Raw genomic sequence first — 24,985 nt, forward strand, 5'->3', positions numbered from 1 at the left:
GCCTGGGTGACAGCGTGAGATACACTCCAGCCTGGGTGACAGCGTGATATACACTCCAGCCTGGGTGACAGCGTGAGGCTCTGTCTCGAAGGTGGGGGGAGGAAATCAATGTTTTGGCCTTTGTGGGAGGAAGCAAATCATTATTTGTCGTGTGGCTTACTGTAGTGACTTCCCTGCTCTTGCCCCTGCCCCTAAAACCTTTTCTCCATTTCTCCACCCAAAGCCCAGGGTGGGTTCAGGTGGATGCTGTCATATTGCTCAGAACCTTGCCGTTTCACTCAGATCCAAGGGCAAAGTCTCCATAGTGGCTCACTCACCATAGACACTGTATTTGTGAGCTCTTGGCTACATATCTCTTAAGCACAGAAAAAAATGTTTGAGAGCTGAGACTGCACTTCTGGCCCCAGTTCTTAAGGTTTAAGTGACTTGTGGTAAGTCTGGTACTGAAGAGTTTACCAGTCTGTTAAAAAGGCAGAGATTTCTGTTGGTTGGGATGGCTGTTTTTGATATTTCTTGAGTTAACCAGAGGAGGAAGGGCACGGGAAACAGTTCACCTCAGCTTCCTTAATCTACCAGTCTGCTAGTCTGAACTGATATGGTTAGCTATTTTTTTTGAGATGGAGTCTGGCTCTGTTGCCCAGGCTGGAGTACAGTGGCATGGTCTTGGCTCACTGCAACCTCCGCCTCCTGGGTTCGAGCAATTCTCCTGCCTCAGCCACCTGAGTAGCTGGGACTACAAGTGCGTGTCACCACACTTGGCTAATTTTTTTGTATTTTTAGTAGAGATGAAGTTTCACCATGTTGGCCAGGCTGGTCTTGAACTCTTGACCTCAAATGATCCGCCCACCTCGGCCTCCCAAAGTGCTGGGATTACAGGTGTGAGCCACCATGCCTGGCCTGGTTAGCTATTTTTGAGAGCAAAATCTCAAGAATGAGGTATGTGCTGAGCTAAGAAGGAAAAAGTGCTGCTGACTTCCACAACCTGAGGTCTTGTAACCTCACCCCCGAGCCTAATACAAAATATTCTACTCATAAGGCCCTTTCTCAGGATGGCTGTGGCTGGTGGTTCTTGGTGCACTAGGCCTGACATTGGGCTCTACTGAGCTTCCAACTTTTAGTGTTTGTTCAAACAGGAATTCAAAGAATAAGGTAATTCCTGAAAGCTCACTTGAACAAGCACAGCCTTGACCTCAGCTCCATATTCTTGGAGCTGCAGTTTTCAGACTTGTTTCAGTACCGCTTCATGCTCTTAACAATTATTAAGGACCTCAAAGACTGTGATAACACCACTGCACTCCAGCTTGAGTGACAGAGTGAAACCCTGTCTCATAAAAACCAAAAATCAAAACATAATATCCTTTTTGTATGTGAACACAAATAACACTTCTGTATGAAAAATACCTTTACAAAGAGAGTTTAGGGGAAGAGTGGTGTTTTACATTTTTGCAGTTCTCTATAATGTCTGATTTCGTAGAAGCAGCTGGATTCTCATAACTGCTTCTGCATTCAATCTGTTGTGATTTGTTGTTTGGTTGGAATATGTGAAGAAAATCCAACCCCAGTTGGATTAAAAAAAATAATAACTGATGTATTTGTTGCCAATGATAAAAGTCAAGCCTTCAAACAAAAATTACATACTTAGAAAAATTGTATCTGCCACCAAGAGTGTGACAGCTGTCCCAATATGCAGACAGTTAATAAGACGGTAAATTATGCTACTACAAAGACACATGCACACGTATGTTTATTGCGGCACTATTCACAATAGCAAAGACTTGGAATCAACCCAAATGTCCATCAGTGACAGACTGGATTAAGAAAATGTGGCACATATACACCATGGAATACTATGCAGCCATAAAAAAGGATGAGTTTGCGTCCTTTGTAGGGACATGGATGCAGCTGGAAACCATCATTCTTAGCAAACTATCACAAGAAGAGAAAACCAAACACCGCATGTTCTCACTCATAGGTGGGAACTGAACAATGAGCTCACTTGGACTCGGGAAGGGGAACATCACACAATGGGGCCTATCATGGGGAGGGGGGAGGGGGGAGGGATTGCACTGGGGAGTTATACCTGATATAAATGATGAATTGATGGGTGCTGACGAGTTGATGGGTGCAGCACACCAACATGGCACATGTATACATATGTAACAAACCTGCACGTTATGCACATGTACCCTAGAACTTAAAGTATAATAAAAAAATAAAAAATAAGACGGTATTGTGTACTTAAAAATTTGTAGAGGGTAGATCTCATGTTAAGTGTTTTTAACACACACAAAATAAAAATAAAACACAAGGACACTTTGGAGGTGATGGACGCGTTTATCACCTGGATTGTGGAGATGGTAAATGTTACATACATTAAAGTTTATTTGCAGTGTGGAATCTGAAGTCATATCAGTAAACATTTCTCACTTTGTTGTATTTAAATCCATTGGTCTTTCTTTCATTTTGGATCTTTCTTACTAATATATGATTTGGAAACTATTGGCTCATGGAATTCAATGTTAGCACATTTTATAATACCAAATACAGGAGTGTATACATTTGTCCAAACTCACCAAATTCTATACATTGATTATATGCAGGTTTTTGTATACCAATTATATCTCAATAAAGCTGGAGGGGAAGAAGACTTTTCAAGAGATGACTGCTGATTTCAACAAATGTATTTTTTTTCTGATGGATATATAAATTGCATTTGAGAAAGTGTCTGCTAGATACCCAACTTTCAATTCTAATACTTTCAGTTTTTATTTCGTGTAAAAATGATATTCTATAAACAAAAGCTGCTAGTTCAGCTTGCTGATCAAACAGTTGGCATAAATTCTTTTCCTTGAGACAACCTCCATACTTCAGTATGCTGCATAGCTCCTTCGTGTGAACTTTCCTAATTCAGCACAAAGAATATTTAAAAGGTGGAAAAGGCACATACTCAGAGGTTGAGATGTCATGCAGTTGCTAATGTTCACTGTTTCATCAAGGATATTTTTATAGGAAACCATCCTTTTTTTTCCACTGTGAGTTCACAGTGGTTATGAGGACCTATACTGGTGGTGCCACTGCCTTGATTCGTGCTAAGGGGCCAGCAAAAATGTGTTTAAGGTGTGTAAAAAAAAAAAAATTTACACACCCTGGCTTTGATCATCAGTGCTTCGTGTCAGCCTATGAAAGTTGTGAATGACCTGTTTGCATTATTATAATGATAGTTTTGATGTCATGGACGTCCTGAAAGGTGCCTGAGGACCCCAGTGTGTCTTGGAGCACTTTGAGAACAGCTGGTGCCAGTTCAGGTGAAAGTGGGCTCCTCACAGTGATCTGTCTCCTCTGAGGTCACTCAATGGCATCCAGCTTCTTTTTTGCTCATTACTCCTCAAGCTGTTGTTTTAAAAGCAGGGACCAGTTACTTCTTGGCTCAGCTGTGCTGTAGTTTTCCAAGTGGAAGGAAGTTTAGTAACGCTAGGAAATAATTTTTTTTTTTTGAGATGAGAGTCTCACTCTGTCACCCAGGCTGGAGGGCAGTGGTGTGATCTCGGCTCACTGCAAGCTCCGCCTCCCGGGTTCACGCCATTCTCCTGCCTCAGCCTCCTGAGTAGCTGGGACCACAGGCGCCCGCCACCAGGCCCAGCTAATTTTTTGGGTATTTTTAGTAGAGATGAAGTTTCACTGTGTTAGCCAGGATGGTCTCAATTTCCTGACCTTGTGATCCGCCCATCTTGGCCTTCCAAAGTGCTGGGATTACAGGCATGAGCCACCTTGCTTGGTGAAAGAAAATATTTTTGAGATAGGCAACTCCTGACTTGTACAAAGTTGTATATTTTGTCTTATCACAATAAATAAATACATCCATAAACATGCTTACACTTGATGAACTTTCCTCATCTTTTAAGATGAAGATAATCACAAAGAGAACATGAAGAAATATTATGTTCATTTATCAAGATGTACTTGTTTGGTTATCATAATTAAAAAAATACAAAACAGGCTACCACCTGTTGTAATGCTTTTTATTTAATGAATAGTATAAAGTGCTCTTTTGTTGTTTTAATTCCTGCAAATAGTAATCAGATCTTGATTTGATTCAGTTTCTATTTTTTGGCAAAACTGCTTCGTAGGTGGTGGCCTGTACTTCTCACCCCAGTCAGGTAATGTTGGTTGTCTCGCTTTTTGTAGTATTCATGACCATTGATAACCATTGCCTAGATCCGTTATTTTATCAGGGTTTGCAAAATGGTGATATTTTTATTGTTTTCCTGTTTTAGTTATTAGAATATTTTTATGAAGAGAAACTTTCCCTCATCAACTCTTTGAGATCTAGTTAGTACAGAAAAGGTAGGTTGGCTGGGCACAGTGGCTCATGCCTGTAATCCTAGCACTTTGGGAGGCCGAGGTGGGCGGATCACCTGAGGTCGGGAGTTTGAGACCAGCCTGACCAACACGGAGAAACCCTGTCTCTACTAAAAGTACCAAATTAGCCTGGTGTGATGGTGTGTTGCCTGTAATCCCAGTTACTCAGGTGGCTGAGGCAGGAGAATCACTTGAACCCAGGAGGTGGAGGTTGCAGTGAGCCAAGATTGCGCCATTGCACTCCAGCCTGGGCAACAAGAGTGAAACTCCATCTCAAAAAAAGAAAAGGTAGGTAGGTTAAATCCCTGATTCTTTTTTGTTTTCGTTTTTAACATCAGTTTTCAATATTGTGAGCTAGTCCCTTAAATTATAGAACAGGACCGTTCAGGATGTGTAAATTAAATTGGTCTTTACAGCATTTTTGTTGGAAACACCAAGCTAAATTGCCTGGTTTTTAGAAGCAAATCTAAAGGAAACTATTAATAGAAAAGTCCTTTTGTTATATTCTGAAAGTAGCTTAATTCACTTGAAATAAAAAGATAATGGCTGAAACATCTTGGAGCTGTTAAATGGGAATTCAAAAAAATTAAAACACTTGTTCTTGTCTTTAGAATGATGTATTCATTGCGTGTCATTATCCTTTTATGTATCTTATATTGTATTCTGAGATCAGATTCAAAAATGTGTAAAGCATCCTTGCCTTCAAGGTTCTTGTAGTATAATAGAGTAAATGAAAAGTTGACCTCTTCTAATTACATTGATTTGTTGTAATCATTCCGTGGGTGGAATGACAAACAAAAGTTCTATTTACTCCAATATTCCCCCCTCTTTAAAATTCGTAATTTTGAGAAATGACTGATAGACAATAAGATGAAGTTTTCTTTGGAAAAAATAGAAGCAATCAGTGAAACCTATCATGTAGAGAGGGCAGTCAGATGAGACTGAAGAGGTCCTACTGGAATTAGGGTGAGAGCAGAAAGGAGGGGAAGGCAACTTTCTTCAGTCTTCAGCTGCAGACTTTTCATTGGCTTCTTCCTGCTAATGCTGCCTGTGACTTGAAACAGGTCTTCCTGCTTCAGGCCAGACCTGTTTTTAAGCTGCTCCTCCCTCCCTGAATTCCTTCTCGTGATTTGAGTGATTGCTGAATACACAAGACTTGGTGCCTAGACAACAAAAGATTATATAAATGTCTGTGTACATTTGTGTACCCCTCCTGGGAACCAGTTAACAGCTGTCCTTGATCAGCAGGGATCTTGGTGACACTGGTTTTTTCCTGTGTGCTTCCTCTCATGTGCATTTCAGAGCAGTATCCTCAGTAAAGTACTTTACTTAATCATTGGTGTTCATACCGACTATTAATCTCACCACCAAGATCAGTTCTGTTGTTTTCAGTTCAGTGTCTTACACTTAATAAATGTTAACTAAAGTGATTTTGACTTGGCTTCTGTTATCCTGGGTGCTTCCAATTTCCAGATGGGTCAGAAACTGGGTATTTAAATTTACTCTTATTTTTGCATATAGAGCTAAAAGTATCGTTTGGGACAGGCTGTGAAAGATATGGCAAGGCTGCTTATCAAAATAGACATTTTCCTGTCTAATAACAATGTTGGACTGAAAAAAGCTTGGGGGGCTGGGTGTGGTAGCTCACGCTTGTAATCCCAGCACTTTGGGAGGCCGAGGTGGGTGAATCACTTGAGGTCAGGAGTTCCAGACTAGCCTGGTCAACATGGGGAAACCTCGTTTCTACTAAAAATATAAAAATTAGCTGGGTGTGGTGGTGGGCGCCTGTAATCCCAGCTACTTGGGAGGCTGAGGCAGGAGAATTGCTTGAACCCAGGAGGCAGAGGCTGCAGTGAGCTGAGATTGCACCACTGCACTCCAACCTGGGTGGAAGAGTGACTCTGTCTCAAAAAAAAAAAAAAAAAAAAAAAAAAAAAAAAAAAGCTTTGGAATGCTTTAATAGAGTGGTACAAACTTGGTGTTTACAGATAAGAGCTGTCATTTCTTGGTTCTTTACAGTATGCCAGGTGCTGTGCTATGGAAACCCTCCCTAGATGTCCATGCTTAATTCAGCCCTGTGAGTATTCCATTTCCATTTACAAATAGAAGAATGGAGTCAGGGAGAAGTTAGGTAATTTGCCTTTGGGGTCATATAACTAGGAACTGGTAGAGCCAGGATTCAAACCCAGGTTACCCATTCTCCTATACATCAGAGACGAATGCGTGAGAACTGTGGTATTTGAATTCATATTGGAAATTTCCTCCCCTTTGTGCATCTTCTTTCTTTCTTTGGCTCCTTCACATAATTTGGATAAGCACAAGTCTCACCTATTTTGGCCAGTGCCTTAAGTTACTCCACCAACGTGCACCTCTTCCCAGGAGAAGGCTGCGGCATATTGAAAAGTAGCCCACTGCAGGCATGAAATTGTTATGAAATTTTATGTTTCATGTACAAGATTAAAAGTCACTTTCCACTGTGTGCAATTGACACACCAGAAAAAGGTATCTTTTTTTTAATGCCTACCCCTGTCCACACACCGTCAGGTTGAGACACAGGCTATAGAACTTTCCAGTCATGTCATGATCATGTATGGAGTTCAGTTAATTCACTATGTTGCTGTAGTGGAGGAGTTCTCTGACCCAGAACAGGCAGGCAATAGCGCGGGGTCGAACTGAGGAGTAACGGGTTGTGGGGCAGGGCTGGATTTAACACAGATCTGAACAGTGTACGGGAGAAGATTTGATGACTGGAGATGGGGAGCTTAGTTCTTCCATTTCTGGTTTCTTCTTGGTTTCTGCCACTGGTTTTCTTTATGCTCCTGTCCTTTAATTGTGGGAGTGACTTCAGTCCTTGACCCACTTACTCACCCCCACCACCCCAATTGTGCATTTACCCATTGTCTTGGTTTCAGCTATCATTTCTGTCTGAGTGGCTTCTAAACTGCCTGTGGCTTTAATGAGCTCCAGTTCAGTGAATCCACCTGAGCCCTAATTTGCTGTAGCAAATTTGCAGTTGCTCAGTGGCTTATATCCTGGATATTTGAATGTCTCAGAGTGAGTACATTTGATTTTAACCGCTCTTCCTCTAAAGCCAACTGTAAGCATTTTTAAGTGGTACACAAATTGGTAGGAAGAGAACATTCCCACATCCACTGTAGTTGAGGCTCAGGTTCCTATTTTATTAGCCAAGGGTGCTGAGCCACCCTGGAAGCGGGCAGCCACATTCGCTGGAAAAGAGACAATATACTGAGATGTACTTTTCTCTGGCCCCTTGGTGGCCTATGAGGCACACAGCTGCCTGTGATAATGTCAGATTACATCACCGTGCCAATGGAACTAACAGGAACCACCTGTGCACGTCCTGTTACAGGAATGTTCATTAACAGCAGGTTCTCCTAGGCTTTGAACGAAATTTAGCTTCTTCAAGGCCAAAAGCCTCATTGTGAAGAGAAAGAAGGGTGAGTTATCTTCTTAACAATGACTCTACTTGTAGCCTTCCAGTGTCCTGGAACGCTGGTTTCCACAGCTCTCTTCCTTGCTTAATTGGTGTACATTACCCTTGGCATGCAACTGAAAATGTTAGGGCCATATGTCCTGATGGTTAAGAATATGGTCTGTAAAATTAACATGTTGGCTTCCAAATTCCAGCCCTGCTTATTGCTGGTTTTATGAATTTAGACAAGTTATTTATTCTCTCCAAACCTTCGTTTTCTTAACTGAAACAGGCTAATTAGAGTACCTACTACAAAAGTTGGTAGTGAGAATTAAATCCGATAGCACAGAAGTATTTAGTGCAGTGCCTGGCACATACCAAAGGTCAGTAAATGCTAGTTGCTATTCATTATTGATTAACAGTATTGTTGGTGAATACCCTAAAAAAGCTATTTACTTATTTTTTTCCATCTCTGCTGTCTGGTCAATAACCTGGTATTATCATCTCTTCCTACTCATAGCATCTTGTGTTATCATTCCTCTCTGTGAGTTACTGCTGCTACCTTCTTTGAGCAGATATTAATTACCTCGTCATTGTGTGTGTGGGTACAGAAGTCATCTTCCTTTTTAGAAATGACCGTTAGGCCAGGCACAGTGGTTCATGCCTGTAATCCCAGCACTTTGGGAGGCTGAGGTGGGCGGATCACTTGAGATCAGGAGTTTGAGACCAGCCTGGCCAATGTGGCAAAACCCTGTCTCTACTAAAAATACAAAAATTAGCCAGATGTAGTGGTGTGTGCCTGTAATCCCAGCTACTTGGGGGGCTGAGACAGGAGAATTGCTTGAACCTGGGAAGCGGAGGTTGCAGTGAACAGAGATTGTGCCACTGCATTCCAGCCGCGGTGACAGAATGAGACCCTGTCTCAAAAAAGAAAGAAAAATAAATGACCGTTTATTCTTTGGATCTACTCTACCACACTGAGCCTAAATTACTCAGTTTGCCTTTCAAAGCCTATTGTATTGAGGCCTGTATATGGTAGTTTCCATTACTGTTGTTTTTCTTTTACATACCCTCCACTCTAGTCAGACACAGGAATGTATTCAAGGCATGCAGTTTTCTTTCTCTTTTTGTCTAAATTGGCACCCTGTATTGCTTTGCCAGGCACTTGCCCATTTATCTCTCGTGGGACGGTTTTGACCCTGTTATGTGGATGTCATATGTGACCTTTGTCGGGTCTGTGCTTTCCCAGGGTCTGAGATGATCAGGGTCTTGGCTGTTGCACCTCCTCTAGGCTGCGCCCTAGCCTGCCTTTAGGAGTCTGGATTCTGGGAAACTTTATTATTCTGTTGCTATTTATTAATCTGGAGTCGAGTACTAGAAATTACACCAATTTTTTTTTTTTTTTATTCCTAAGCCCTGTTAAAAGGAATTCTGTTCCTGAAATTTGGACTGTGTATGATATCACTATATCATCTGCCCCCTGTATGTGTGGGTTCTGCATCAGAATTCAACAAACTGCAGATCAAAAATATTATGAAAAAAATGAATGGTTGTTTCTGTATAGAGCATGTCCAGACTTTTATCCTGTCGTGATTCCCTAAACAATATAACAACGATTTACATAGCATTTACGTTATATTAGGTATTGTAAGTAATGTAGAGATGATTTAAAGTGTGCAGGAGGATATGCACAGGTTATTTGCAAACACTTGAGCATCAGTATATCAGGGACTTGAGCATCAGTCGATTTTGGTATCGGGGGAGGTCCTAGAACTATTCTCCCCCATATACAGAGGAACGACTATATAATTTCTTTATGTTGTATTGTTCCTAAAACAAATCTAGAGCAGGTACACAGTAATGTTCCCTTTATTTTTGTCCACTTAGGTATAGCAGCCTTGGCAGTTGCTGGCTGGTAAGAAGTATAGTCAAATATGAGTGAGCATGCATTCCTCCTTGTTCTCTGTAATGGCTCATTGTCCTGGTTTACCAGTGGTGGCTTGGGCGCATTACTGAGGAACAGACTTTCCTAAGTGGTTGTCCTGTTCAGATAGCCTCGTCTCACACATCAAGTTCTTACCTCGGCTCATGACAGTCATGATAATTCTAAGGGATCATTTAGCTACAGTTTAGACTTGATTTTTCTTGGGTTTGATGGTGGGAACATTTTAAGACTAAGAAATTGAGTGGAAGAAAAATTAATAGACATGTCTTCGAGGGTAGGGGTTTTGTCCTTAAACTTATATCCCTGATGCCTGTGCGGAATAAGTGATATTGAGAGAATGCATGAAGTTCTTTTTTTTTTTTTTGAGACAGAGTCTTGCTCTGTCACCCAGGCTGGAGTGCAGTGGCACAATCTCGGCTCACTGCAACCTCTGCCTCCCGGGTTCAAGTAATTCTACTGCCTCAGCCTCCTGAGTTGCTGGGATTATAGGCATGTGCCACCATGCCCAGCTGATTTTTTTTTTTTTTTGAGAAGAAGTCTCACTCTGTCGCCCAGGCTGGAGTGCAGTGGCGCGATCTCGGCTCACTGCAAGCTCCGCCTTCCGGGTTCATGCCATTCTCCTGCCTCAGCCTCCCAAGTAGCTGGAACTACAGGCGCCCACCACCACGCCTGGCTAATTTGTTTTTTTTTTGTATTTTTTTTTTTTAGTAGAGACGGGGTTTCACCGTGTTAGCCAGGATGGTCTCGATCTCCTGACCTCGTAATCTGTCCGTCTCGGCCTCCCGAAGTGCTGGGATTCAGGTGTGAACTACAGTGCCCGGCATGCCCAGCTAATTTTTGTATTTTAGTAGAGATGGGGTTTCGCCATCCTGACCTCAGGTGATCCACCTGCCTCGGCCTCCCAAAGTGATGGGATTACAGGCGTAAGCCACTGCGCCTGGCTGGAGTTCTTAAAGAGCACGCTGTGTATTTCCATAGTGAGCCAATGACAAACCCAAAAGACCAACTAGAGATTCACCTCTTAGAAAGAAAAAGATCCACTAACTTGCAGAACGTCTCTATTGGTGACTTGAGGAAGGACTTGGAAAGGGAACAGGGAGAATTAGGGTTGGGAAGGATGACATTGGATTTATTTGGGAGAACTTTCAGTAGCTTCTTCCTTCTGAATCTTCCTCTTAGCTTCCTCAGGAGATACTGAGGCTTAGTGCCCTTGCCTAGTTGCTGCCACTGGAGAACTTGCCCGTAGCTCAGGCCCACCCTGTAGATTCACTCTGGGAAATCAAACCAGTATTTAGATCTGCTAATTATGCCATTTCTATTTCAAGAAATACGTTGAGTCCAAAATAGAAATTGACTGCTTGCTTCACCCTATTCACCCTGGAGTTATTCAGGCAGAATATGTCAGATATGTTTCATGTGACATTTTCATTAGGCAAGAGATATGGATCCTTTTCTTTCCTTCTTTTTTTAATTTGGGTAACATTTCAGAAATAATGAATGGCAAAGAGAACACAATAAATGACCTTTACCTCCATTAACAGATGTTAACATTTTGGTGTTTTTTTTTTTTTTTTTTCAGATTTAAAAAAAAATGAAATAAATGAAATGTTATGGATAACGTTTGAAATATACTTTCTTCCCCTCTCCAGTTTTATTTCCCTCTCTTCCCAGAAGTAGTTAATATGAATTTATATATATCCTTTTATCATTTTCTAAATTTACTATATATGGATATTTCCTTAAGGACCTATACGGTGTTACATGTTCATTAACATAAATGATATACTGTGTGTTTCATTCTGTTACTTGCTTTTAAAAATCTATCTATTTTGACAATATCTACCCATGATGATATACAGACCCGATGACATTTTAGTTTTTTGTGGTGTCTGCAGGTGTCTTTAAGTACCTGGTGGCTCATGTAAATCCATCAGTACCTCTAACATTTCCTAAAAATCTTTGTTTGTATGCCTTAAATTGATTAGAAATTTAAAAATGGATAGCCCCAGTAAGTTGAAAGTCTCATGTTTGGTGGAAACTTCCATATGCATTTTAGCAGGCTGTCTCAATATTTTGTGTTCCAAAAAGAGGCTGCGAAGATAATGCAGTGGGTGTGGAATCGTTTGCAAAGGACTTGAGTAGGTGGCAGGGAGTTTTTGACTTGTACTAACATACATAGATGTGCTGTTGCTAGGGCCACTTTGGGAACTTGTTATTGTGTGGGAAAGTGTTATGCTATTAAAAGTTTTATTTTTCTTTTTTTGGTAACAGTGTTAGTTTTCTATATTAAGACAATATTCTCTTTGGTTTAAGAAATATGCATGGATATAAAATTGGTATTTATAATATTAATCTGGCCGTGTTCTTCTAACCAAGCTTTGGTCTCATTGCCCCAGCAGCCTGTTGGACAATTTCGCGTGGATAGCTGTTCATCTCACTCAAAAGACCAAAAATGGAAAAATAGGTCCACTTTTTCATGGACTCCTTTTCTGTTTAGGGTACCATTATTCTTTTTGTATCTAAGATTCGGAACTGTGGACTTACCTTGGAATCCCAACACCTCTTAATTTTTCACTTTCAGGCCTGCTCTTTTCCCCCTTGAACATTCTCTTGCGCACTAATCTCTTGTATTCTAATCTCATCACTATCATTCTAGTCTAATTATGCTCACTTCTGACCTAGATTACTACAGCTGCTGCTTTGCTGAGTGTATATGCAGCCTTCAGTTTACCCCACACCCTGTTATTAGGTTTTAAAGCATTCCTTGCATAACATCATTTTTGCAGAGGACTGCTTTGTGGACCTGTAAAGGCTCTGAGGTTGCTATATTCAAACCCCAGTTCTGCCAACTGTATGACCTTAAATATGTTGTAAATCAAGCCTATCCAACCTGTGGCCCATGGGCCGTATGCAGCCCAGGACGGCTTTGAATGCGGCCCAACACAAATTCCTAAACTTTCTTAAAATATTTTTGTAATTTTTATTTTTTTAAATATTTATTTAAATTTATTATTATTATTATTTTTTGCTCATCAGCTATCATTAGTGTTAGTGTACTTTATGTGTGGCTGAAGACAGTTCTTCCAGTGTGGCCCAGGAAAGCAAAAAGATTGGACGCAGTTCCCTCATAAATAAACTAAGACAGTAGTAATAGTATTTAGATGATAGGGTTGTAGTAGGATTTATTTATTTGGAGACAGGATCTTGCTGTCTCTCCCAGGTAGAAGTACAGTGACACTGTCATGGCTTACTGCAGCCTTGACCTCCCAGGCTCAAGCTATCCTCAGCCTCCTAAGTAGCTGGGAGCCCAGACGGGTGTCACCAAACCAGGCTAATGAAATTTTTTTTTTTTTTTGTAAAGGCAACATCTTACTATGTTGTCCACACTGGTTTCAAACTCCTGGGCTCAAGTGATCTTCCTGCTTTGGCCTCCCAAAGTGCTGGGATTATAGGCAAGAGCCGCCACACCTGGCGTTGTAGTAGGATTTTTAAATCAGAGAGTGTGTGTCAAGTCCTGTAGCTGGCACAGTCAAACGATAGGGCTATTCTTCCTAATCCTATCAAGTCTTAATCTCTTTACCCAGATCCCACTGTTCTTCAAATTGTGCTTCTCTCAAAATATTCAGCTTTAAACTTTTCCAAACATAAACCTGTTCTGTGATCAGATCAGTGACTTTGTCCTTTGATTCCTCTCCCTTCATATCAAACCTATGCGTGCGTGACTTGCGCTCCTTCACGGGAAACAAACGCACCCGTGAGTGGATGCCTCCATAGTTTTTCATCTGTAGTGTCTTCCGTTTTGTTTACATTCTATTCATCCTTTAGTAATCCAACTCAAAGACTCTTACAGTGATATAGTGTTCTGTTTGTCTTTATGTAATGTCATGTTGTTTGTTTGCTACCTTGTATATAGAAGCTATTTCTCATCTCAGCTGTAAATCCCATCTGGGCCGGACTATTTTAGATTACTTTGGTAGCCTAACCAATGCTAAATATTTATTAATGTCTTCATAACATCTTGCTACTTGGTAATGTTTATGCTTGTTGTAAAAAGCATGTGACAAGGCCGGGTGTGGTGGCTCACGCCTGTAATCCCAGCACTCTGGGAGACTGTGGTGGGTGGATCACCTGAGGTCAGGAGTTCAAGACCAGCCTGGCCAATATGGTGAAACCCCATCTGTACTAAAAATACAAAAATTAGCTGGGTGGTGTGGTGGGCGCCTATAATCCCAGCTACTTGGGAGGCTGAGGCAGGAGAATCGCTTGAACCTGGGAGGTGAAGTTTGCAGTGAGCTGAGATCATGCCACTGCACTCCAGCCTGGGCAACAGAGCAAGACTCCATCTCAAAAAAAAAAAAAAAAAAAAAAAGCCTGTGACAGCCTTTTTGATCAAGTGCATGGATGAGTGAGTATTAATCTTTATTGCAGACCTACTGTGTGCTAGGTTCTCCAAGAGGTATCATAATTATGAGATAGATAAGGTTTCTGCACGAGTACACACATATCTACAATTTTTTACTTTAAAGATTGCTCTTTAAAATTGCTGTGTAACTGGCGAGTTGGAGGCATACAATAATGGATCTGTAGTAAGACTGGTTGGGGGGTTGTTCAGGTGTTTGAGAATAGTGGCTTGGACTGGCATGTTGGTGGTAATGCAGATGTAGGGAAGAAGACTGATTCAAGAAATATTAGGAAGGGATCGGGCGTGGTGGCTCAAGTCTGTAATCCCAGCATTTTGGGAGGCCGAGGCAGGTGGATCACTTGAGGTCAGGAGTTTAAGACCAGCCTGGCCAACACCGTGAAGCCCCATCTTTACTAAAAATATAAAAATTAGCCAGGCGTGGTGGTGCACGCCTGTAATCCCAGGTACTCGGAAGGCTGAGGCAGGAGAATTGCTTGAGCCCAGGAGGCGGAGGTTGCAGGTTGCAGTGAACGGAGATCGTGCCATTGCACTCCAGCCTGGGTGACAGAGTGAGACTCTGTCTCAAAGAAAAAAAAAAAAAAAAAGAAATAATAGGAAGGTGACAGGACACAGTGATTATTGGATGTAAGAGGTAAGGGAGAGATAGGACTCAACAGTATGTCCAAGATTTCTGCCTTGGGCATCTAGGTAGACGGTCATGCCATTCATGGAGAAGAGGATATGCTGGCAGAAGGGCAGGTCTTGGGGAGGTAGTGGAAAGACATGTTCATTTTCAAACATGTTGTGTTTGAGATGCCTACACATTAAGTGAAGGTGACACTTGGTTATATGGTGGGTCTAGCTTAGGGACAGAGAACCGGAGATGTCAGCTTAAAGGTGATAACTGCAGCCAAATTTCTTGTTCTTTAGTGGCAACATTTTCAAGTTCAACAATGCCTTTTACTAAATCTGGACTATGGACATTTAAGTCGATTTCATCAAGATGTATTGAATTCTGATTATAGTACGTGAACATACTGTGTTAAGCTCTGGGCAGATACAAAGATGAATACTGTCTAGTTTCGATCTTGAGACCTTGGAATCTAAGGATAAAATTGAACTAAAGCAAATTAAATATGACTAGAAAGTCATATAATGAGAGTAGCTTATTTTTGCTCATTATTTGTGAAATTGATGGCATATTAAAAAAACTAGGAAGGGATGGTGATGAAGATAGTTTATTTTCAGAGATGTTTAGGTTTTTCCACCTTTCTGTAGCAGGAAGTAGAGAGGAAGTCATCCAGGCAGCCTCCTATGTAGTCCAGGATTTGAAACTGTGCTATACTTTAGTCTGTGTAGTGTAGGCACTGTGTAAACAGTAGGTGGATGGATATGATTGCCCTATAAATCTTTTTCATTTGTTTTGTTAGTTCTGGGAATCAAAGAAACTTCTAATGTATTAGAGGGCTATCAGAAAATTGGTAAATTTTATGAAACTATATTATTTATTTTGTTTCTGTGATGTTAATGTTGTGTGAAATTCTTTTGATTGTTGAAGAATATGGGCAGAGTTTAGGGAGCCTTGGTAACTATAAATGTATTTAAAACAAATTTTGGCTGGGCATGGTGGCTCACACCTGTAATCCCAGCACTTTGGGAGGCCGAGGCGGGCAGATGACGAGGTCAGGAGATCGAGACCATTCTGGCTACGGTGAAACCCCATCTATACTAAAAATACAGAAAATTAGCTGGGCGTCGTGGCTGGCTCTATAGTCCCAGCTACTTGGGAGGCTGAGGCAGGAGAATGGCATGAACCTGGGAGGCAGAGCTTGTAGTGAGCTGAGATTACACCACTGTACTCCAGCCTGGGCGACAGAGTGAGACTCCGTCTCAAAAAAAAAAAAAGAAAAAAAAAAAGAAAAGAAATTTATTTTACAGAGATGGATTTCATGATGGTCTCTAACCCTTGGACTCAAGCAATCTGCCTGCCTTGGCCTCCCAAAGTGCTGGGATTATAGGCATGAACCACCATGCCCAACCTTTGTTTGTTTGTTTTGTTTTAGAGATGGTATCTGTGTTACCCAGGCTGGAATCAAACTCCTGGGCTCAAGCGATCCTTTCAACTCAGCCTCCTGAGTAGCTGGGACTACAGGTGTGCACCACCATGCCCAGCTTGTAGTATTTTCTAATCAACATTCTGAAATATATGCAACTTTGATTATTTGTACGGGGATAAGAATAAAAATTTGGGAGGTCTAGTGAATGCAGAACTTGACATTGTTAATGCAAAATAACTACATTTTGCAAAGAAGAGGAAATTCTTTCATCGTGTTTGCATTTTGTGATAGCCCTCTTGATGCAATTTGCCTTAAAGTAGCAGAAGACTTAAATTCCTTACTTTTATAGTCTCTGAACGCTTCTCTTAAGCATGAAGGTAGATGTGGGTGAGTGAACTGGAATGTGAGAGTGGGTAGAGTGTTCTCAGTTCATGGAGGTAACTCTTCTGTAGGAGAGGCTACGCTGAGCAATTGCTTATGTCTGTCTCTCCTTATCTTGTAACGGCATCAATAAAGAGGACACCTAGGAAATCTTGACAAAATACCTTGATCTGAATGCCTTTGATCATTTTTAGGTTGTGTTCTTTTTCTAGATAGAAATCTTTCGTAATTGTACCACAAGACATGGAAAAGACTTCCTGGTTAATTTAGGGCACATTGACTTGCAGTCTCTTTTAGACGATTCCAGATTGCTTTTGAACTGTTAATACTGGCTAATACTGTTTATGGTTTAAAATAACATTTTGGGGCCGGGCGTGGTGGCTCACACCTGTAATCCCAGAACTTTGGGAAGCCAAGGTGGGTGGATCACTTGAGGTTAGGAGTTCGAGACCAGCCTGGCCAACATGGTGAAACCCCGTCTCTACTAAAGACACAAAAAATTAGCCCAGCGTGGTGGTGCGTGCCTGAAATCCCAGCTACTGGAGAGGCTGAGGCAGGAGAATTGCTTGAACCTGGGAGCGTAAGTTGCAGTGAGCCGAGATCACGCCACTGCACTCCAGCCTGGGTGACAGAGTGAGACTCCATCTCAAAAAAAAAAAAAAAAACCAAATTGGGTTGTTTTACTTGGTCTATAATAAAATCATTATTCTTCATAGGAAGTAGTAACAGGTGAGTAAGACTTAATAAATAAGTGTATTAAATTTAAAAAATGACTCCAACGTCTCCAGGCATCAGTATCCACATATACTTTTCCCCTCCTGTTCCATTTCTTTTGTTTTTTAAACTAAGAGTTTATATACATTTTTTTTAAAAAGTAAGAGTGTATATAAAATTAAGATCCAAGCAAATCTTTATGAAAACTCAGTTAATGAAAAGGTGAAATCTAGTTGACTGAGTCATTAACTATATCTGTTGATTTTTCATTAGCAATTGCTACTGGAATGAAATTACTTTCTAGAAGATGTTTCTAGCCTTTAAATGAAAAGCCCTAATGAAAAGCCCTTCTTTTCATTATTTGAGGGTCTATCAATACCTTAATGAATAACTTCTATTTATTATTTTATATACTTATGGCTATAACTATATATGCACACACAATATGTGTATAGATGTAAGTAAAACTATTAAAAGTAAAATGCATGCCAAAAAGTGCACATTTAAGTGTAGAGCTTGACGAATTTTCACAAATTGGACACACCTGTGTAAATAGCACATTTTGGTCTATATTTTACAAATAATTTTCCCTGGTTTTATGTAACAGGAGGAAACATTGATCTAAGTCACGAATCTAGAAGTGTGTTTTAGTTTGGCTGGAGGTGTGTGAATAGTCTTACCTCAGGTATATTTCAGGCTCAGATGTTCATGGCCAAACTATATGGACTAGAGTGTTGGGTCTTGATCATTCATTAGTCGGCCTCATTTTCAGAGGAGAATATTGACCTTGTCTTCTTCAGCTTTTCAGAAGCTGTAGTAAACTGGCTATTTATTCAAATATGCATCCTTGTAAGTGCCCCAGAATCTTTTTTTTTTTTTTTTTGCTTGTTTTTTGTGAGACGGAGTGTCCCTCTGTTGCACAGGCTGGAGTGCAGTGGCATGATCTCAGCTCACTGCAACCTCTGCCCCCAGGTTCAAGTGATTCTCCTGCCTCACCCTCCTGAGTAGCTGGGACTACAGGCACGTGCCACCACGCTTGGCTAGTTTTTTGTATTTTTAGTAGAGACAGTGTTTCACCCTGTTAGCCAGCATAGTCTTGATCTCCTGACCTCGTGATCCACCCGCCTCCTCAGCCTTCCAAAGTGCTGGGATTACAGGCGTGAGCCACCGCTCTCGGCCTCACAGAAGAGTCTTAACTGCCCTTAGACTGCGTGTTAAGGCGGCTGGATCTGTCTGTATATCTATGAATTTCACATAGGTACTCTCCAGACATTTCCCAGGGAGTACAAACAGGGGCTCCCTACCTTTCACAATTCATGAAAGTCTTGCTTGAAAGAAGCAATATTTAGGGAGGAGTGCCTGAAGGATCTGCAGATCATACATTAGACAAGTTATTTCAAATTATGCTCCTGTATTAAGCCAGATTAGCAAGAGAACAGTGTCCTTATATCGTATTTGATTGGCTTACCAACAAACTTTTGCTGAATCTTTAGCTGGTGTGATATTAGTAGGTGTTGTGATGGCTAATACTCCAGAAATCCTGTGATGGTGTTATAAATCCTGTGGCCCCATCACTTAATATTTTTTCTTCTCAAGTAAAACAAATGTTTTTCAGAGTGTGTGACGGTTGTCTGACTTTAAATGAAATATTCCTCTGGTTTCTCTGCTCCTTCCAAAAAGGTAGGCAGCACATCTGCAAAGATGGAAAGATACATTGCAAATTTTGCCTAACTTCCTTTTGCCTAGAAGCCATATTTGGGACCTCTTGTGTTGTTTCGAATTATGCACACAGACCATTTCGATTGATAGAATTCTTTAAAAAATTAAAACACAGCAGTTGCAGGTCATGACAAGGTAAAACAGTTCTGCCTGTCATTTTTATGGGTCTGGGTCAGTGGACACCACCAGCTGCTTATTTAGCTTCCTCTTGTACTAAAAAGTCCGAAAAACAAATGGCTGGGGCAGTCGCACTGAGAGACCCCAACATCATTTAATGTCCCTGGAGGAAAGGCAACATGCGCTATTTCAAGAACCATGGTCTTCAGAAAGAGCTCTCAGGCGTCAAGACTCCTCAAAGACGGCAGCCCAAGATTACAGCCAGAGGTTTCTGATGAACTCTGATTTAATAAGTTCCCCAAAGACATTTTCATATTTTCATGCATTTTTAACAATAAATATTTTACTTTCATTTCCTACTGCATGTTTAAGAGGACAGAGGGCATTGACGTTGAACAGGCCGTGTAGATAGAACTGAAGTATGCACACATGCCTCTCTCCACCCAGCACCAGATGTAGGTTGCATGCCCTCCCCAGCTTCCCTCCTCCCCTGCCACTTTTTTTTTTTTTTTTTTTTTTTAAAGATAGTCTTGTTATGTTGCCCAGGCTGGTCTCGAACTCCTGCACTCAAGTGATTCTCCTGCCTCTGCCTGCCAAGAAACTGGGACTACAGGTGGGTGCCCCTGCTCTGACTTCCTTCTACCTCCCCTCCAATGAAAACAATAGTGTTAAACATGATTTAAAGCTTCTGAACTGCTGGGCTGCTGTGTATTGTGATTATAACCATGTTAATATACTAGGCATTAGAGGAGAACCACTGTGATGTTTTGCTGAATGAAAGTATAGTCAACAATTCTCTCTGCTGAGATTTGCCTTGACCTTAGCTTCATGCTTGTGGAAATCTTCCCATTCATTCCTCAAGGACTGTGTCAAATACCTCTTCATCCTTGAAGCTCGCCACTCTTTTAACTTGCCTTCTCAGTCTCGTGGCATTTAACCAGCCTACAAGTCATTGCATATGAAGCTGTAATGGGGTCTTGGGAATCATCTGGTTCATCGATGAAGCTTCGTAAATGGGACACCCAGAGGCCTAGGGGATTCTTGGACTGGCTGCGGCCATGTTGCTATTACTAAGAGAACCAATAAAACCAGGTCTAGACTCTACATTCCCTAACTCCAACTCAGGTCTTTTTCTGTCCTAATATCCTGTCTTTGCAGAATACGCTGATCTTAAGCACTATCTGTTCGTCAAAGTTGGAAGGAAAATGATCTAATCTTATGTACTTTGAAGTACTACTTATTAATTTTATGTTTAAAATATTCAAACATTGTACTTGGGAGGCTGAGGCAAGAGGATCGCTTGAGGCCAGGAATTAGAGACCAGCCTAGACAACATTGTGAAGCCCCATCTCTAAAAAATTTTTTTAAAAAATTAGCTGAGTGTGGTGGCACGTACCTCTAGTTCCAGCTACTTGGGAGACTGACCTGGGAGGATCACTTGAGGCCAGGAGTTGGAGGCTGCAGTGAGCTTTGATCTGCCACTGCACTCCAGCCTGGGTGACAGAGCAAGATCTCGTCTCTTAAAAAAAAAAAAAAAAAGATAAAAACAAATATTCAAACTGTGAAGATGATGTTCTCTGGCTAATTGAAGATTTAATGTTGGTGGAGATTTACTTTAGAATGACGATGAATTGGCTTTTTTTTTTTTTTTGACACAGAATCTCGCTCTGTCGACCAGACTGGAGTGTGGCGGCCCGATCTCGGCTCACTGTAAGCTCCGCCTCCTGGGTTCCCTCCATTCTCCTGCCTCAGCCTCCCGAGTAGCTGGGACTACAGGCGCCCGCCACCACGCCTGGCTAATTTTTTAATATTTTTAGTAGAGACGGGGTTTCACCATGTTAGCCAGGATGGTCTCGATCTCCTGACCTCGTGATCCACCCGCCTAGGCCTCCCAAAGTGCTGGGATTACGGGCGTGAGCCACCGTGCCCGGCCTGGATTGGCTTTTTTATGGCAATAGTTGAAGAGTTTGGGAACATAATCACTACCCAATTTATGCTTACACAAGGTTGGACTAGATTAGAAGAGAATTCAGTTAAAATCGGCCACAATTTGTTGAGCATTCGCTGTTGTCATCAGTGTCTAGGCATTGAGGCTATGGCATTGAATGAGCTAATTTGTTTCCCTTTTCTATTCTTTGCTGGAGCAATGCGGTTAGGATAGCAGGGCACGTTCCTCACCTGCCTCTCCCAAAGGTTCTACATCAATCAGATGAGCAGGGTTTTAGAAAGGTAAAGTATTTATATCACACCGAATCCATGGCTTCAGTCATAAGTAATCAACATGTTTAAGGAAGTAGAAATAGTTATGGGAAAAGAAAGTCCTTACTTTTGAGTAAAAGGTGTATGTAATTACAGGTGGATTTGCTTGTCATAAGTATTCCTGAAGGAAGAGTAGTTTCATGAGTCTATAATATTAGTCCCCCATTTTCTACAATTGTCTTTTTTTTTTTGAAATAGAGTCTCACTCTGTCATCGTGGCTAGAGTGCAGTGGTACGTTCTTGGCTCACTGCAATCACTGCCTCTCGTGTTCAAACGATTCTTCTGCCTCAGCCTCCTGAGCAGCTGTGATTACAGGCATGCACCACCACATCTGGGTAATTTTTGTATTTTTAGTAGAGATGGGGTTTCTCCATGTTGACCAGGCTGGTCTCGAACTCCTTACCTCAAGTGATCTGCCAGCCTCGGCCTCCCAAAATGCTGGGATTACAGGCCTCAGCCACGGCGCCTGGCCCCCAAATTGTCTTTATAATAAAAATGGTTTTTAAAAATGTAAAAATTAAAATTCAGATTTAAAGTGGCTTACAAGGTACCCTATGATGTAACCCTTGCCTACAGTTCTTTCTTTGTTTTATCAGAATTTCTCCGGCTCATTTTGTTCCAGCCGCACCTTCTTTAGAACATATTGGGCTCTTTCCTTCTTCCCAGCCTGAGTTGTTGTACCTTCTGCCGGATGCCCTCGCCTCTCACTTGGCGGTTCCCTGCCCCACAGTGATTCAGGGCTGAGCTTAACTGCACCTGCTTAGAGAAACTTCACCTTTTACCCAATATAGAGTATGCCTCCTCTCTACTCACATTCATTCTTCTTCATTTATTTAATTTAATTTGAATTTTTTTTTTTTTTTTTGAGACAGGGTTTTGCTCTGTAAAACCCTGTACCCAGGCCGGAGTACAGTGGTACTTCACTGATCACTGCAGCCTTGACTTCCCAGGTCCCAGCTATCCTCCCACCTTAGCTGCCTGAATAGCTGGGATTACAGGCATGCACCACTATGCCCAGCTAATTTTTGTATTTTTGGTAGAGGTGGAGTTTTGCCATATTGCCCAGGCTGGTCTCAAACTCCTGACCTCAAGTGATCCACCTGCCTCAGCCTCCCAAAGTGCTGGAATTACAGGTGGGAGCCACTGTGCCTGGCTCATTATTCTTTCAAAATAGTATTATCTACTTTTCTTTTACCATGTTTATCACATTTTATACAGGTTGAGTATTCCTTATCTGACATGCTTGGGACCAGAAGTGCTCTGGATTTTATGTTTTTTTTTTTTTTTGAATATTTGCATTATACCAGTTGCTCAAGCATCCCTAATCTGAAAATCCAAAATCTACCATGCTCTAGTGACCTTTGACCATCATGTTGATGATTTTGGATTCTGGAGTATTTTGGATTTCAGATTTTTGTATTCGAGATGCTCAGCCTGTGGTATTTATTGCTTCTTTATTTATTTGACTACCTGAGTGTGTTGTCTTTTTTGCTTGCTAGATTATAAACTCTGTGAAGGTCATGGATGTGCCTGTTTTGTTCACCACACTATACCCAGCATCTAAAGGCCGCAATTGCCTCATAGTAAATATTCAAATATTTGTTAACTTACTGAATGGATCCAACTAATGCAGAAGTTAGAAAATATTTTTTGTAAAGGCCAGATAGCAATGTACTAAGCTTTGCAGGTCCAGTGGTCTCTGCTTCAAATATTCCACTTTGCCATTGTAATGTAAAAGCAGCCGCAGACAATTTATAAGTGAATGAACGTGGCTGTGTTTCAATAAAACTTTATTTATAGGAACAGACAGTGGGCCAACTCACTGTAGTTTTTAGGCCCCTGAGCTAACGCATATAGCAAAACAGATGGCACATGGCATACCTTAGCTTTTTGACATCTGGGACAATGTTGATGGGCCTAGTGACTAAAGTTTTAGGCAGAGGCAACCTAAGCAGGTAGCACACTTGGATTAAATATTAACCAGAATTAGTTGAAATGAGAAACAGTTATTGAGCACTTACTGCGTGCCAGATTCACTGGAAACTAGAGGCATGAAGTTAATGATGCTCAAAGGCTTTGGTTCTTGAAGAGTTTACTGACTATTGAGAAACAGACAAGCTAACAATTATAACATGGGGACAGAGTGCTGATTGGGATACACATATGGTGTCGGAGGGACATAGAAGAGACAGCACCATAACGTAGAAAGATCAAGGTTTTAAGAAAGCGATTAAAAAAATGAAACAGGAAGGAGATAAAGAAACCAGCATCTATTGAGGACCTTCTCTCTATTGTGTTATCCATGTATTCATTTTTTTTTTTTCTTTTTTCTGTTTTTAAAGTCAGGGTCTCATTCTGTCACCCAGGCTGGAGTACAGTGGCACGATCATAGCTCACTGCAGCCTCCAACTCCTGAGCTCAAGCGATCCTTCTGCTTCACATGTTAACTTTTTCTTTCTAATTCTTCATGCCAAAACTATATGTTATGAGGACCTGAAACGCAGAAGTTACGGGAGGTGGCAGAGCTTGACATTACAATTTGAGGACTGTGAATGCATTTCTCTTTAGAGTCAGGCTTAAGTTCAGGTCCCTGCTCTACTTCTTTATTAACTTGGGTAAATTGTTGAACCTCTAAATTGAAAAGGCCCTTGTGGGTCATGCGTGGTTGCTCACGCCTGTAATTCTAGCACTTCGGGAGGCTGACGGGGGTGGATCACTTGAGGTCAGGAGATTGAGACCAGTCTGACCAACATGGTGAAAACCTGTCTCTACTAAAAATACAAAAATTAGCTGGGCGCGCTGGTGAGCTCCTGTAATCCCAGCTACTAGGGAGGCTGAGGCAGGAGAATTGCTTGAATTCGGGAGGCAGAGGTTGCAGTGAGCCGAGATGGTGTCACTGTACTCCAGCCTGAGCGACAGAGTGAGACCCCGTCTCCGAAACAAAACAAAACAGAACAAAACAAAACAAAACAAAACAAAATAAAACAGAAGGCCTTTGTGAAGGTCAGATGAGAGAGTCTTGTAAATCCCTTAGCATGTAAGTACTTACGCTTACCTAAGTATTCAAGCGATAATGTAGTTTTATTGCTCTTAAAAATATAATTTAAACCCAGGTCTAGATAATTCTAAAACCCATTCTTTCCCTTTCCTCTGCACTTACTCTGCTTATTGCATTTCATTAAAAAAAAGCACAGTTTGTGCCAAAATTTATTAATTAACTTGATAAAGTTAAAAAAGCTTTGATACGTATTTCTTGGTTATTGAACAATGGAACAGACACATTATCAATGTTGAATAATTTATAGACATTTTATGCAGAGAAACTGTTGGAAAAAGAGATTCTAAGTGGAATTTTTTTTTTTTTTAAGATGTAAAGGCATGTTTTGGGGGTGGGGTGGGGAGACAGGATCTTATGCTGTTGCCCAAGCTGGAGTGCAGTGGTATAATCTTGGCTCACTGCATTCTTGACCTCCTGGATTCAAGCAATCCTCCCACCTCAGCCTCCCAAGCAGCTGGGGCTACAGGCATGTACCACCTTGCCTGGCTAATTTTTGTATTTTTTGTAGAAATGGGGTTTCGCCAAGTTCCTCAGGCTGGT

At 41.3% G+C, this 24,985-nt stretch overlaps 1 protein-coding gene across 4 annotated transcripts in view; it reads left to right on the top strand.

The window, feature by feature from the left end:
* Positions 1-24,985, top strand: part of MPP7 (membrane palmitoylated protein 7) — a 254,323-nt gene that overhangs the window by 12,580 nt on the left and 216,758 nt on the right. Inside the window, exon 2 of one of the 4 annotated variants that reach the window (XM_023194630.3) lies at positions 6,379-6,436. The exons of the other annotated variants lie outside the window; for them this stretch is intronic. The gene's annotated coding sequence lies outside the window, so the exon portion shown is untranslated. The remainder of the gene's footprint in view (positions 1-6,378; positions 6,437-24,985) is intronic. 4 annotated transcript variants of the gene reach the window in all.

This window comes from Piliocolobus tephrosceles, chromosome 9 (assembly GCF_002776525.5).
Source record: "Piliocolobus tephrosceles isolate RC106 chromosome 9, ASM277652v3, whole genome shotgun sequence".
NCBI classification, from domain to species: domain Eukaryota; kingdom Metazoa; phylum Chordata; class Mammalia; order Primates; family Cercopithecidae; genus Piliocolobus; species Piliocolobus tephrosceles.